At 35.7% G+C, this 12,840-nt stretch overlaps 1 long non-coding RNA gene across 1 annotated transcript; it reads left to right on the top strand.

Annotated features, from left to right (window-relative positions):
• The first annotated feature begins 7,320 nt into the window (after positions 1 to 7,320).
• Positions 7,321 to 12,233, top strand: LOC129003851 (uncharacterized). The gene is made up of 3 exons (XR_008491650.1): positions 7,321 to 7,556; positions 10,712 to 10,874; positions 12,077 to 12,233. It is a non-coding gene; the product is annotated as an uncharacterized LOC129003851 (long non-coding RNA).
• The last annotated feature ends 607 nt before the right edge of the window (positions 12,234 to 12,840 follow it).

Genomic DNA, 12,840 nt, shown 5'->3' with positions numbered 1-12,840 from the left:
TCATATATATTGACTCGACGTTGGAAATTAAATTCAGTAATAAATAAGGAAGCAGTCCAGCAATTTTCTAGCTGTATGCGTATTATATTTATTAAATTAATAAGTGTTCAAGGTTAAGTATGTTATAGTGTGGTTATTTTTTTTAAAGATTTTAAAAACAAATTTGACAAAACATTTTATCATATCGAACCAATTGGCCTATATAGCATATTTTGAGGGTCATAAATGCTGCTTTAAGAAAACACTTTTAAAAATAAACACTAAAAAATAATATTTTTATCACAAAAGCACTTCTATGAATAGGCTACTACGATTTTAGTCTTAAAGTTACCTGCAGAAATATTACCCTGGTCAGAATTTTCCATAATGAATATGCGTATCCTATTAAAATATGTAGCCTTACTTAAAACAACAAATAAGCTCATATTTGCTCATGACTGAAACTGGTCTGGCTAAGAACAGTGCTTAATTAGCTTTAATTAGCTTAACAGTGCTCGTAGTTAATTAAAGTGCTTGTGCTGCAAATGAAAAAAACAGAAATTAGCATTCTTTCCATTTTAACAGGTAAGTTTGTTTCAGACGGGCAAATTTTTATCCTCGAAATCAAAAATGTCCCTACTCACTTGTTCCAGTTAGGACTTTACATTGTTGTTAACCGTTCTGATCAAATGAAGCCTTGTGCCATTAATGAGGCCCTTTTTGATGTATTAATCTCAATAAAACCACCGCCCCTTTTATTAGTATAATCTGTGTCTTGGCAATCCACTGACCTCTATATTTAAAAACTCAGTTGGATTTTCTAGATGGGTGTCTCTGCCTGATCTGTTTTCGAGGACCCACTCTTCTTCCCCTTGGTATACTGACAATTAATTACCTAACTTGTCAAGTTCATGTAGTAATTCATTAATACTGTTAGTTTATAAAGAAAATTAGATAAAAGTTACTTGGCTTGGTGCTTTCAAAACTGCAAACTCAAAATACATAACCCACAGGTAAAAAAGAATCAAGTTATTGGTAAAAAAAAACTATGTTTGTTTAAAAACATTATTCACATGAAGTAGATGATTTGTTTAATTTCTCGATCAGCTGTTTCGTTTCTAATGAATTAATAATGTCAAAGATTTGTGATTTTAAATACATAAATTACTAGGTGGCGTTCGCAGAGGCATCCACAAAATTGAGCGGAGTCATCAAGGGTTCGCATTATATTGTTTTTGTTAGTAAAATCGGAAACATTTAGCATGTTATAGTCCTTTAAATTCTGAACAAAATTGTACAAATCCCATTTGCGTTATTTACTCTCACCACTTACGCATGATAAAGGTTGTTGACTAACTTATGGGAGAAAGTATGTGTCAGAATGCTGATACCGTTTATTAATGCATGCGTTGCGGGTCTAAAGTAGCATTTTTACTCTTTAGGGAGTAAAAATAGTTTTTAGCCTCTATGGAGTAAAAATCAGCTGTTGTCAACTCAGTTGTAAATCTCTATTTTAAACGATTGCATGAATCGAAATATGTATCGATTCGTGCTTCGTGATCATTATAACCTACAGTCTACAGTCTCTTCCCATAGCATTTTAGCATTGCAGATACATTAATCCATTCCCACACTCAACACTGCTCACCTATACTACTTCCTTCACCACCCCCTACGTCGTGGACCTGTTTCCCTTTCTTCCCATAGCATTTTAAGATTACAGATACATTAATGCAATTGCCAAAGACAGTTCCCACACTCTGTACTGCAACCCTTACTACTTCCTTCACCATTTCTTACGTCATAGACCTGTTTCCTTCCCTTCTCATAGCATTTAAGTATTCGATACATTTATCTAACTGTCCAAACAGTTCCCCCACTCTGCACTGCCAGCCTTTACTACTTCCTTCACTATTTCCTACGTCATGGGGCCTGTTTCCTTCCCTTCTCATATCATTTTAGGATTGAAGATACATTAATCTAACTGCCACAGATTAATCTAATCGTCATAAACAGTTCCCACACTCCGGACAGGTCGCCTTTACTACTTCCTTCACCACTTCCTACGTCACGGGCCTGTTTCCTTCCCTTTCCATAACATTATTGGATTGCAAATACCTTATTCTCATCGTCATAAACAGTTCCCACACACCGGACAGCTCGCCTTTACTACTTCCTTCACCACTTCCTACGTCACGGACCTGTTTCCTTCCCTTTCCATAGCATTTTAGGATTGCAGATACCTTATTGTAATCGCCATAAACAGTTCCCACACTCCGGACAGCTCACATTTTTTACTTCCTTCACCACTTCCTACGTCACGGACCTGTTTCCCCCCCTTCCCATAGCATTTTAGGATTGCAGATACCTTAATCTAATCGTCACAAACAGTTCCCACAGTCCGGACTGCTTGTCTTTACTCTTTACTACTTCCTTCACTACTTCCTACGTCACGGACCTGTTTCCCTCCCTTCCCATAGCGTCATAGGATTGCAAATACCTTAATCTAATGGTAATAAACAGATCCCATACCCCGAACAGCTGACCTCTACTACTTTCTTCACCACTTCCTACGTCGCGGACCAGTTTCCTTCCCTTCCAATAGCATTTTAGGATTGCAGATACCTCAATCTAATCGTCATAGACAGTTCCCACACTCCGGACTGCTTACCAGCTCGCCTTGACTACTTCCTTCACCACTTTCTACGTCGCGGACCCGTTTTTCTCCCTTCCCATAGAATTTTAGGAATGCAGATACCTAAATCTAATAGTCATCAACAGTTTCCACACTCCAGTATGCTCACCTTTACTACTTCCTTCACCACTTCCTACGTCACGGACCTGTTTCCTTCCCTTCCAATAGGTTTTTATGATTGCAGATACCTTAATCTAATCGTCATAGACAGTTCCCACACTCCGGACAGCTCGCCAGCTCACCTTTACTACTTCCTTCTCTACTTCCTACGTCACGGACCTCAAGATAGTGTCGTCATTTGATTATATTTATGATCCATACCGTTTCTGTTCTAATATCTGTGAAATAATGCTATCAGCTATTTCTTTATCTACTGCATTCAAAAGTCAACAGCTGATCATATGTCTTTGTTTATGTGTCAAATACTGCTTCCATAAGGATTACATTGAAACTTTGATACCCAGTGGGGCGGATTCCTGAGAGACTTTTTTAACGCCATATAGATGTTGGCACTCACCGATATGGTCTTTATCACCAGGCAAAATTTGAAAACGATTGATTCAGCTGTCTAGGAGGAGTTTGCGTATTACGAAATGCATAAAAGTCGACGTATAAGAGCTTCGTCCGCTTCGCTCGCTCCGCTCAATTATAGTAAAGTTTTATAAATCATGGTAACTTATTCTCAACTAAATTTTACTATTCCCAGCATGAAAATAAAGTAGTGAGATCCAATATGAGTAAAGCTTAAGGCACACAATCCTTGATGGAAATGTAGTATACATTAACAGTCATAATACACAGCAATTATTATGTAGTAGACTTTGACTATTTTCAAGTAATAAACATATGATTCTGTAAATAAAAATTATCTCCCTTGTTATCCTTATGGAGAAATACGAAACTTTAAAGGGCCACAGGGCCTCACTCTCGTAATTATTTCCTTAAAAAGAAGGTTTCCTGCACAACTTCACGTTACGCCCTTTCCAATGACACCAAAAACATGTCAATCGGTTCAGTAGTTTCAGAGGAGTAATTGTCACAAAAAACCTGCTTGCGTATTAAATAAGTACAAGAGGTTCAACCCGCGAATTCACGGATGTACAGAAGCCACCATTAAATTAATTTAATCAACTTTGACTTTATATTTCATGTAAAGGGCCCAAGTTCGAAATAATTGTCATCTGGAAGGATGTTAAAAGCAGTGGAACCTTCATACCATACGTCCTGAGGTGGCCAAGGTGGGTACGGTTGTACCTGAACTCGCTTCTCTCTTTCACGACGTCTTTAATACTTTACTTTCAATGAAATCTTTAATACTTTACCTGTTAAAAATCGGTGACAACCTCTTGGAACGAACAACATACATGGTTTATTAATCTCATATTCATCGTGTATCGGACACCTTTAATCACTCACTTGTATCAAAAAGCTAGAAATAGCTTCACTTTCCATTCACCGCACTTCTTTTAATAACATAAAAGTTAATAATAAGATAAGTAAACAAAAATGTAAACAAACAAACCATATTGTCAATTGCATTGGCCAGCTGTTGGTCGCTAAATTAATCGAATGACGTTAACTTCCAAAACATGCAAGGCGTAACCCTTTGGAAATCAGCCTGCGGGGCACAGCCCTAAGGGAGTTTGTCCATATCAATACTTTTCGGCAAATCTACACTTTCTAAGCTTCATTTTGATATGCCATATGCCTATATTTTTATTTGGTAAATGACTTTAACCGTTTACATAAAATTTGATTGTATCACTTTAATAATATAATAGATAGATAATGAAGTGGCACCAGGTATTGTTGAAATATTAATTTCTCAATAACTTTTGGATGTAGAACAAATGTTACAATGGCTAAAATGATGTATTGTTGTGTGTCCTCTTAATTTTGTTCAAACCATATTCTGTATTTCCAATGGTTAGTGAAATGTGGTAAAAAAAAAATTAAATCAACTATTATTATCCAAGCACACCATGCACAAATGTACATATACCACCATGTGCACCATGAGCTGATGTGCATGAATGTTAAGTGATTCTTAATATTTTATGTCCAGATAGAGGCGTTTTTGACCTATAAACCTATGCTATAACTAAACTAAATGCTTACTAAAGATTACTTGAATTTTTGGTTAAGTTATTGTTTAATACTTAAAACTTGTTCACCGTATTTCAAAGATTATTTTTAAATCTGTAAAATGCTGGGTTAACTTGCATACTTACTTGCATACTTGAAGGTATCCCACTTGTAGCATTTCAGCCGTGGTCGTCATTTTGGTTTATATAGAGTAGTAGGCCTATATAATATCTTCATCACTCAGGTATTCATCAATAGAGTAATAGGCCTTTTCCATTAAATAATTCTTCAATTTTTTCTTGAATTCGGTTGGTACAGAGCAACTTCTTAATTCAACCGGTAACCTATTAAAAACTTTACTGGCCAGTCCTTGAACTCCTGATTGGATCAAAGTTGTTCTATGGCTTTTAAGGTGCACGTTGTGTTTGCCTCTTGTGTTGTAACTATGAACTTCTTCGTTCCTCTTAAATATTTCAGGAAATTTCAAAACCAGCAAGGAAGATTCCAGAATTACGACAGATGAAAGAGTCAATATTTTTAGATCTTGGAATAAAGGCTTACAATGCTCCAGGTAATGAACCTTGCATATAATTCTTATAATTCTTTTTTGTAACAGAAAAACTCTGTTGGCCTCACTACATCCTCCCCAAAATGCAACTCCATAACTTAAAATGCTATGGAAACACCCATAGTAAATCTTCATCAGAACATCTAATTCGACCACATTTCTCAGTCTACGAGCCAGGCAGCAGACCACGGTCAGTCTCTCTATTACATTGTCAATATGGTCATTCCATCTCAGATTATCGCAAATGTTAATGCCGAGATATTTAAAACTATTTTGAGGTTTGATATTAACTTGGTCCATTTTAATCAAAGGGCTGTAGTCTGGTTTTTTCCTGTTATAAAAATGTAGAAATCCAGTTTTTCCTTGATTTAATACCAACTTATTATTATGGCACCAATTAGCCACGCTATTTACACCGGACTGAGTCTTCTTAATTGATTCATATGTATTTGAGTCGGACACCATATGACAGACGTCATCAGCATAAAGCCATACCTCACCCTGCTGCACAACTTCTGGCAGATCATTAACAAATAGTAAGAAAATAACAGGACCCAAGTTAGAACCCTGCGGAACGCCGGTATTCACATCATGTTGTATCTCTGACTTGTATCCTCTTATTACATGATCCTCACCAAGGTGTTTGACTACTACCACTTGTGACCTGTCCCTTAGAAATGACATGATCCAATCTAATGGTTGGTTCTTAATACCAAACTACTACTATCTACTCTCTCCTCTTTACAAGTTTTGCAAATTTATAAATAAATATCATTAAGTATAAACTTTCAACATTTTGAGATGAGATTAAGTATTCCACTAATCCTTTCCAGAATTAGTGAATTGCTCATCTATCTATCTATCTATCTATCTATTAATAGGCAAGCATGTTTCTTTAAAACCTTTTTTCTCAGCTCGTGTCCCATGTAGCAAGCAATGTATATAATATGTAAATATTCGGGATTAAGGTATAACCAACGTATATGTATTAATGATACAGATAATATACATATTATATACCAATATGAAAATACGGTTTCATCCAAAATAAATTTTGCATAAAATACTGTAAAATGAAGAAACAAACTGTAAATTTTCACCTAAATGTTGTTTTGAGGGCATAAATTAACTTTCCAGAATGCAGTAAAATAGTAAAGGTATTGATGATACAGATAATATATGTATTTTATATCAATAGAAAAATACGAAAAAAATTGTAGTGTTGTATTTATTTCCCTGCATTTTTTCAACATCCTGTGTAAAATGTATTTGTAACACATACTGTACTATAATATTCATAGATGATGAACAAAATATTCTGCCGCGCGAGATGAGATACCCGAGTCTCTGCGTTTTCTTAAGCCTGTGTCACACTTGGCTACTTACTAGCAGCTACCTAGTAGCAGCTACTGAAATAGCAGCTACTTTTCCTGTCACACTTATTTTGGTAGCGTCTATTCACTAGCTGCTACTACTAGTCTAGCTCAAGAGAGGTTATGTCCCAAAGACACGGATATTTTCTATACAGGTTCAAAAAATTAATCACATCTCCCCCACCCCACTTCGGATCACTCATGATTACTTCAGAAATTATTCAAAATGAACGAGAATAAACAAATCAGGCAGACAGCACGTGGTGCAAGTAGCCGCTAGTCTGCTATTGAAGCTGTCACACTGGGCGACAGTCGCTACTTGATAGCTGCTAGTTGGTCACGTGACTCACTAGCACAGTTTAGTAGCACGGAAAGTTGGACATGTTCAACTTTCCATGCTAGTAAAATTTCACTAGCGCGCTACTCTTAGTAGCTGCTACTGCCTATGTCACATTGGCTACTTAGTAGCTGCTATTTCGCTAGCTGCTAGTAAAGTAGCGTAGTGTGACACAGGCTTTAGGTTCGACGATGTTCACTGATGCATTATGGGAGCAAAACAGCGGGGGTCAGCTAGCATCTGTCAGCATCCGATCCGCCACCGCCATATTGTTTGTCTTAATGTCTTTGTCTCACTCTCACAACTCAACTCACAACAGTCACAACGAACGTTGTCCTTGTGGATGTGTTTAAGAGCATCTACTTCTGATTTTCAGTGTTACAGTGAAGAATTCGTTGTTTTGTTATTATTTACTTATCATTTAGGTCTATTAGTTACTTTTTACTTTATATTCTTTAAGATTTGCGTTACATCTTCGACTTTTTAACTTCAGTGGCGATTCCACTAACTTGAGTTAAGGTAAGTTACACAAATTATTATCGTTATTGTAAGTTATTAAGAGATTTAGCATATGTTTTGTTAATAACTCGAATGGTGGTAATCTAATTTAAATACTTTATAAGTGGAAATAGGTTACAAATTAAGTTAGCCTTCCTAACCCCTTAAAAACTCTACGGATGGAGGGAAAAATTAGGCTGTAGTTTACAAAACTAAGGAAGCCAACTTCAGGAGATAACCTAGACCTAATTCATTGCAATATGTCCTTGGTCTGAACTAATTTAGCTTGGAGACAAGCTAGGCCTAGGTCTACTTAACAAATACCGTAGCTAAACTTATGCCTAAGTTACTTAGAACCTGTCATAATAGCCTAGGCCTATCTTACAGTTAAGACAAAAAATGATGTTAATTGGTAAGTTTATGTTAAAATTCAGGCCTAGTCTTGTAGGCAGATGAATATTTTAAGACCAGAAGGGGGTAACTTAACTTACAGTTCCGAAGAGAACCTGTGATCTGTGAACAGATGGATGACTTAATGATAAATATCTTTGGTAAGTTAAATTAAATGTTTATTCTTCTTCCCAATGTAAACATCAAATTGACCAATGATTTGTTTTGCCTACGTTTCTATCGATATTAACTAGCCTATAAGCATATTTAACCACAAACAAAATATAGCCTGAGACGGTAACTTACTAGCAAAATATAGCCTAACCTATTTAATGAAAAAGCAACAAAAGAAAACATAAAGTTAGCCTCTTAGGCCTATAACTTAATGTAGGCTATAAGCTAACTGGGAAAATTAAAGTCAATGCAATATTAAAGTTAACTAGGCCTAAACTTAGGCCTAGGCCTATGTTAATATTTATAAAAATATTGATAAATCGTTATTGATCTGATAACTTAATAAGATCGCAGGTTCTCTGCGGAACTGTAACCCCAGAAGGCTGCAGCTTTATAATTAGGCCTACGTCCTTCAAAACTATCGAAAGGAAATGTCAAACAAATAACTTAAGGTGCCGCATTTGCGATCAGTAGGTTATGCTAAGTTTAACTTATGAAACAACATCGCAGCTACGTTTAGTAATAAACTTGAACGAAAGTTTGCATAAGTCAAGAGTAATTTTTATCAAGGCTTGGCACATAATAGCCTAGGGTACGATTTATTTATAGATGGCACTTTGAAGGGCAACAACGCTATCAAAATGTATATCAAATATGCCTATGACATCACAGCTGTCTTTCTAAGATCTAGGGATAAAAGTTTTAACTTACCCAGTACCGCGGTTAAAAATGGGCCCTGGTCCAGGGGCGCTAGAGTTTTTTTTTGTTTTGTTGGGTGCGCTAGTAACAGACACTAATTGGAAAATATCTGAAACCTCCTCACTTCGTCTTCCACTCATGACTCATCACTGCCACTGTTTGCATATTAGGCCTATCATTAACTATACTTAATCGTCTGTCTTTATTTGTAGGCTATTAATTTGTTATGTCCTTTTTTCATTATACTCAATGTCAGTTGCTTTTGTCAAATGGCGAGAAACTTATTACAGTAGCCTATCAATTTGTTAGCAAGTAAAGATACTGGCCGTGTTTTTGCTTATGATTTTATTTACGTTTGAAGAATGTTATTTTACGTTGTAATATCACACCCTTTTTCTGTGAAATGAGCAAAAAACCAAGTGGCAGTGAGTTTAGAAAGAGGGCGACAAAAGATTCGTACGGTAAAAGTGTTACAAAAAGTTCCTAAAATAAGTAGCCTAGTTTTTACGGTCATTAAAATCATTTAGGCCTAAATGATGATGTGTACAGAAAGTGATGTAGGTAAATCTGAAAATGAACTTTGATGATGTTAAGTTATTGACGAGTTGGCCGAAAAAAAATGTAGAAAAAACCAGCCATTTTACGGTACGGTATTGACTTTTTGGAGATTTAAATGTTTGCAATTATAACTTATATAAATTAAAACTATGTTTAAATTCACACTTTTTTACAACTAAACCAATTTTACTTTTAAGAACGCACCATTGGAAATATAAGTGTGTACGGTATGTAAGTAACAGTTAAACTTTAATTGATGGTTTACGTTTTTAGTTACTAAGCTGGTAATTCAATTAACAATCAAAAGTAAACACAATGAGTCTTCTTATATTTGTTAGGCCTATATTTCAGTTGCGCGAGCAACTCATAGTTGCGCTCATAGCCCCCCCCCCACCCTGCCGACATTGATTTGAATTATAAAATGAATATAGACATTTTTAAAATGTCTATATTCATTTTATAATTCAAATCAATTATAAAATGAATATAGACATTTTAAAAATGTCTATATTCATTTTATAATTCAAATCAATGTCGGCAGGGTGGGGGGGGGGGGGCTATGAGCGCAACTATGACTTGGGCCCATAGCGTACCACATAACTGACCGCGGGCTGAACTTACCCCCGAGTGTAGATATAACTTAACCTAAAAATACAGAGGAGTGTGACGGCTGGGACTGAACCTGCTAAGGGAAAAACTTAAGAATTGAACTCACAGTCAACTGTGTATAAAATATAATTTGCCCGTTGACTTTCAGTGGCGTAACAGAAGGGCCCGCAATGCGGGGTGCCCGGGAGCTGGGGGGGGGGGGGGGGGCGTTGGGCAGAGAGACCCACTAATTTGTTTAGGGTATCACTCTTTTTATGATTAATCTGTTTGATCATTGTATCGGTGGTCCTAAAATAGCTCTGGGGGGAGGGGGAGGGCGATTCACTATGTTGAATCGGTGGTCTAAAAATAACTCATAAGAGGGGGGCCCAAAAAATAAGTTTACAGGGGGGCCCGTAAAGATTTGTTACGCCACTGTTGATTTTGTTGTGCTAAATAATGTATAGAATCTCGAACGTTTCTTTTTCTAAATGCTGGGCCCAAATACACTACTTTACTTCTTTGCATTTGCCCGATTTTGAGCAACATGTAGGCTAGGCCTACACTAGTTTTTAATAAATGAAGGTCCTATAATCTAAGCTTCTTACAAACAGATTTGTAAACTTAAACTTTTCTGCCATCCTTGTTGAAAATAATAACATACCGTACTTTTAAACAAAAAAGCTTTTTATAAAACACCAGACTTGTTAAACTAATATAATAGTAATAGAGGTTGAAGAGTTAAGCATTTTTATAATGTGTTTCAGGTCAGTTATCTTCGCACGGTTGGCGGGGCCAGTGTTGAAGACTCATCAAGACGGATCCTTGTAAGACTATTCAAAAATGAGCTTGCGAGAGAATTTAGTTGGGAAGGAAGAGGAGGAAAGAAGTGGAGTCTGCAGAACTCTGCATTGGTGCAATTGATTTGCCGTAAGTTTTTAACATTTGGTTTATAATGTTACTTTTATTTATTCTTTCAATGATAGGCCTATATTTGACATTTATTTATTTTTCTATAAAGTCAACTCAACCAAAGTAAGTAATTTATTTTTTAACCCTGTTTTTACCATCATAAGTTTTATTATTTAACTAATAATTGGTATGTACATATACGTCATACAGTAGCCTACATTTACTTCATACCCCCACTTGAAAATGCCATTCTGGCGAAACATCTTGTTATTCTTTACATACATTTTTAGCAGTATGGCGTAAAGTTACGTAACAATTATTAGTCAATAAAAAGGTTCAGGGGCTAGATCAATGGATTTTAATTATATTAATTTATCATCTTATAATTAATTATCATAGGCTATATGATATTAATTTATGATGTTACAACACATTTTTTGTCTGTAGAATGTACCGTACCTATCCTTTTTTTCTGCACTGTACTCTTTAAACCTCTTCAAAACTTTGATTTCTTGATTGCAACTTGTTAGTTTAGCTCAAAAAGAAACAATTTTGCTTAACACGTTCAGTGCGGCAGGCATTCCAACAGGCGCTCGCCAATGGCGGCGAAGCCCCGGCGCGGTGCCGTACCAACAGCAAACGCAATTGGCATTCAAATATTTCAATCTGACAAAAAACAAAAGAGCAGCGGCGATTGTACTACGTTACCCCGAGATTGAACGTAGTTCCCTAAAACACCCAAAGGTAGCAGCACTGCCTGGATCAGTAGTCAGTGGCTTTGTAATATGGCTTGAAGAGAGAAAATCCCCAAAACCGGTACAAAAGCATTGTCAGACGGGATTTTACGGGAAATTTTAGTAGGTACCAACCTACACCAAAATAAAGCTTACATTCTAAGCTACGGGCTAGCAACGATTTTAACGTTCCCCGGCAATGGCTGAGCGCATACTGAACTAATGTAGTGGGGGTTGCGCAACTACATCAATTGATGTAGGCCGCTCGTGTCGCGACTACATCAATTGATGTAGTCAGCACTAAACGTTTAAAAAAAATGTTAAAAATGAAAACATTAAAAATGAATTAATCTCAGTTTTGCCATCAAGAAAACAAAGGATTGATTACCAAAGATATGTTGCTCTAAGCGTGAATCTTGTGCGTACCCTAATATTACCTTATACACAGGAATACAGACATTGACACAAGTGTGAATTTTGTTTCAGGTGTAGTTCGTCAACAACACCCGTCCTCATTCGATCTCACAACGTTTGAGAAAAAAACCAGCGAATGGTTACGCCAAGCAGGAACAAGGATTTATGTCAAAAATAAAAATTTAGGCCTACCGCAGATGATCAATTAAATAGTTTTTTCTTGACATTTCTTCATTGTTTCATTTATATGTTCCTTTAAAAAGTGTGTTAATAAACAACAGAAACAATTTTATAAAAACAACTTTTATACTTGAATGTATTAGGGTACTTGTGATTACATCTGAACAAATATTTTTACTCATTTTTTGTATTTTTGTGCATTTATTTTTTGTTTTTTTACTGTGCAAGTATTTTTTGTGCACAATTTAGAATAGGTCTTAAAAGTTACTACAAAATCTATTATTATTTGTTGAGCCTAGCCTTCTTGTTTTCTCACATTAAATAAACAACAGGGAAAATGGAAAACTAAAAAAACAACATTTTCATGTAAGAATAAGATTCAGTTAAAAAAACTAGAAATTATTCATCAGTTGTGAGAAGTGAGTTAGTATTTTTTTTACACTTTCAGTTGTTATAATCATACTGTATTATTATTAATAATAGGTTATTTTTCTAAACTATTTCAACTTAATCTTCTAAACATTCAAGCTAGTTATTACTATTAATTATTATCAGCTGCATAATGCTTGGTAATATAAACACTAATATAATAATTAACATATTATTATTTACTTTTTTATGCAAACTAGTGTCCCTGTTGCTCGAATTCGAGCAAT

This window comes from Macrosteles quadrilineatus, unplaced genomic scaffold, assembly GCF_028750875.1.
Source record: "Macrosteles quadrilineatus isolate MER2022 unplaced genomic scaffold, UCM_ALF_1.0 Scaffold_9__3_contigs__length_116548681, whole genome shotgun sequence".
NCBI classification, from domain to species: Eukaryota; Metazoa; Arthropoda; class Insecta; order Hemiptera; family Cicadellidae; genus Macrosteles; species Macrosteles quadrilineatus.
Note: the sequence above shows the minus strand (reverse complement) of the source record. Positions and strands in the feature narration are given on the sequence as shown.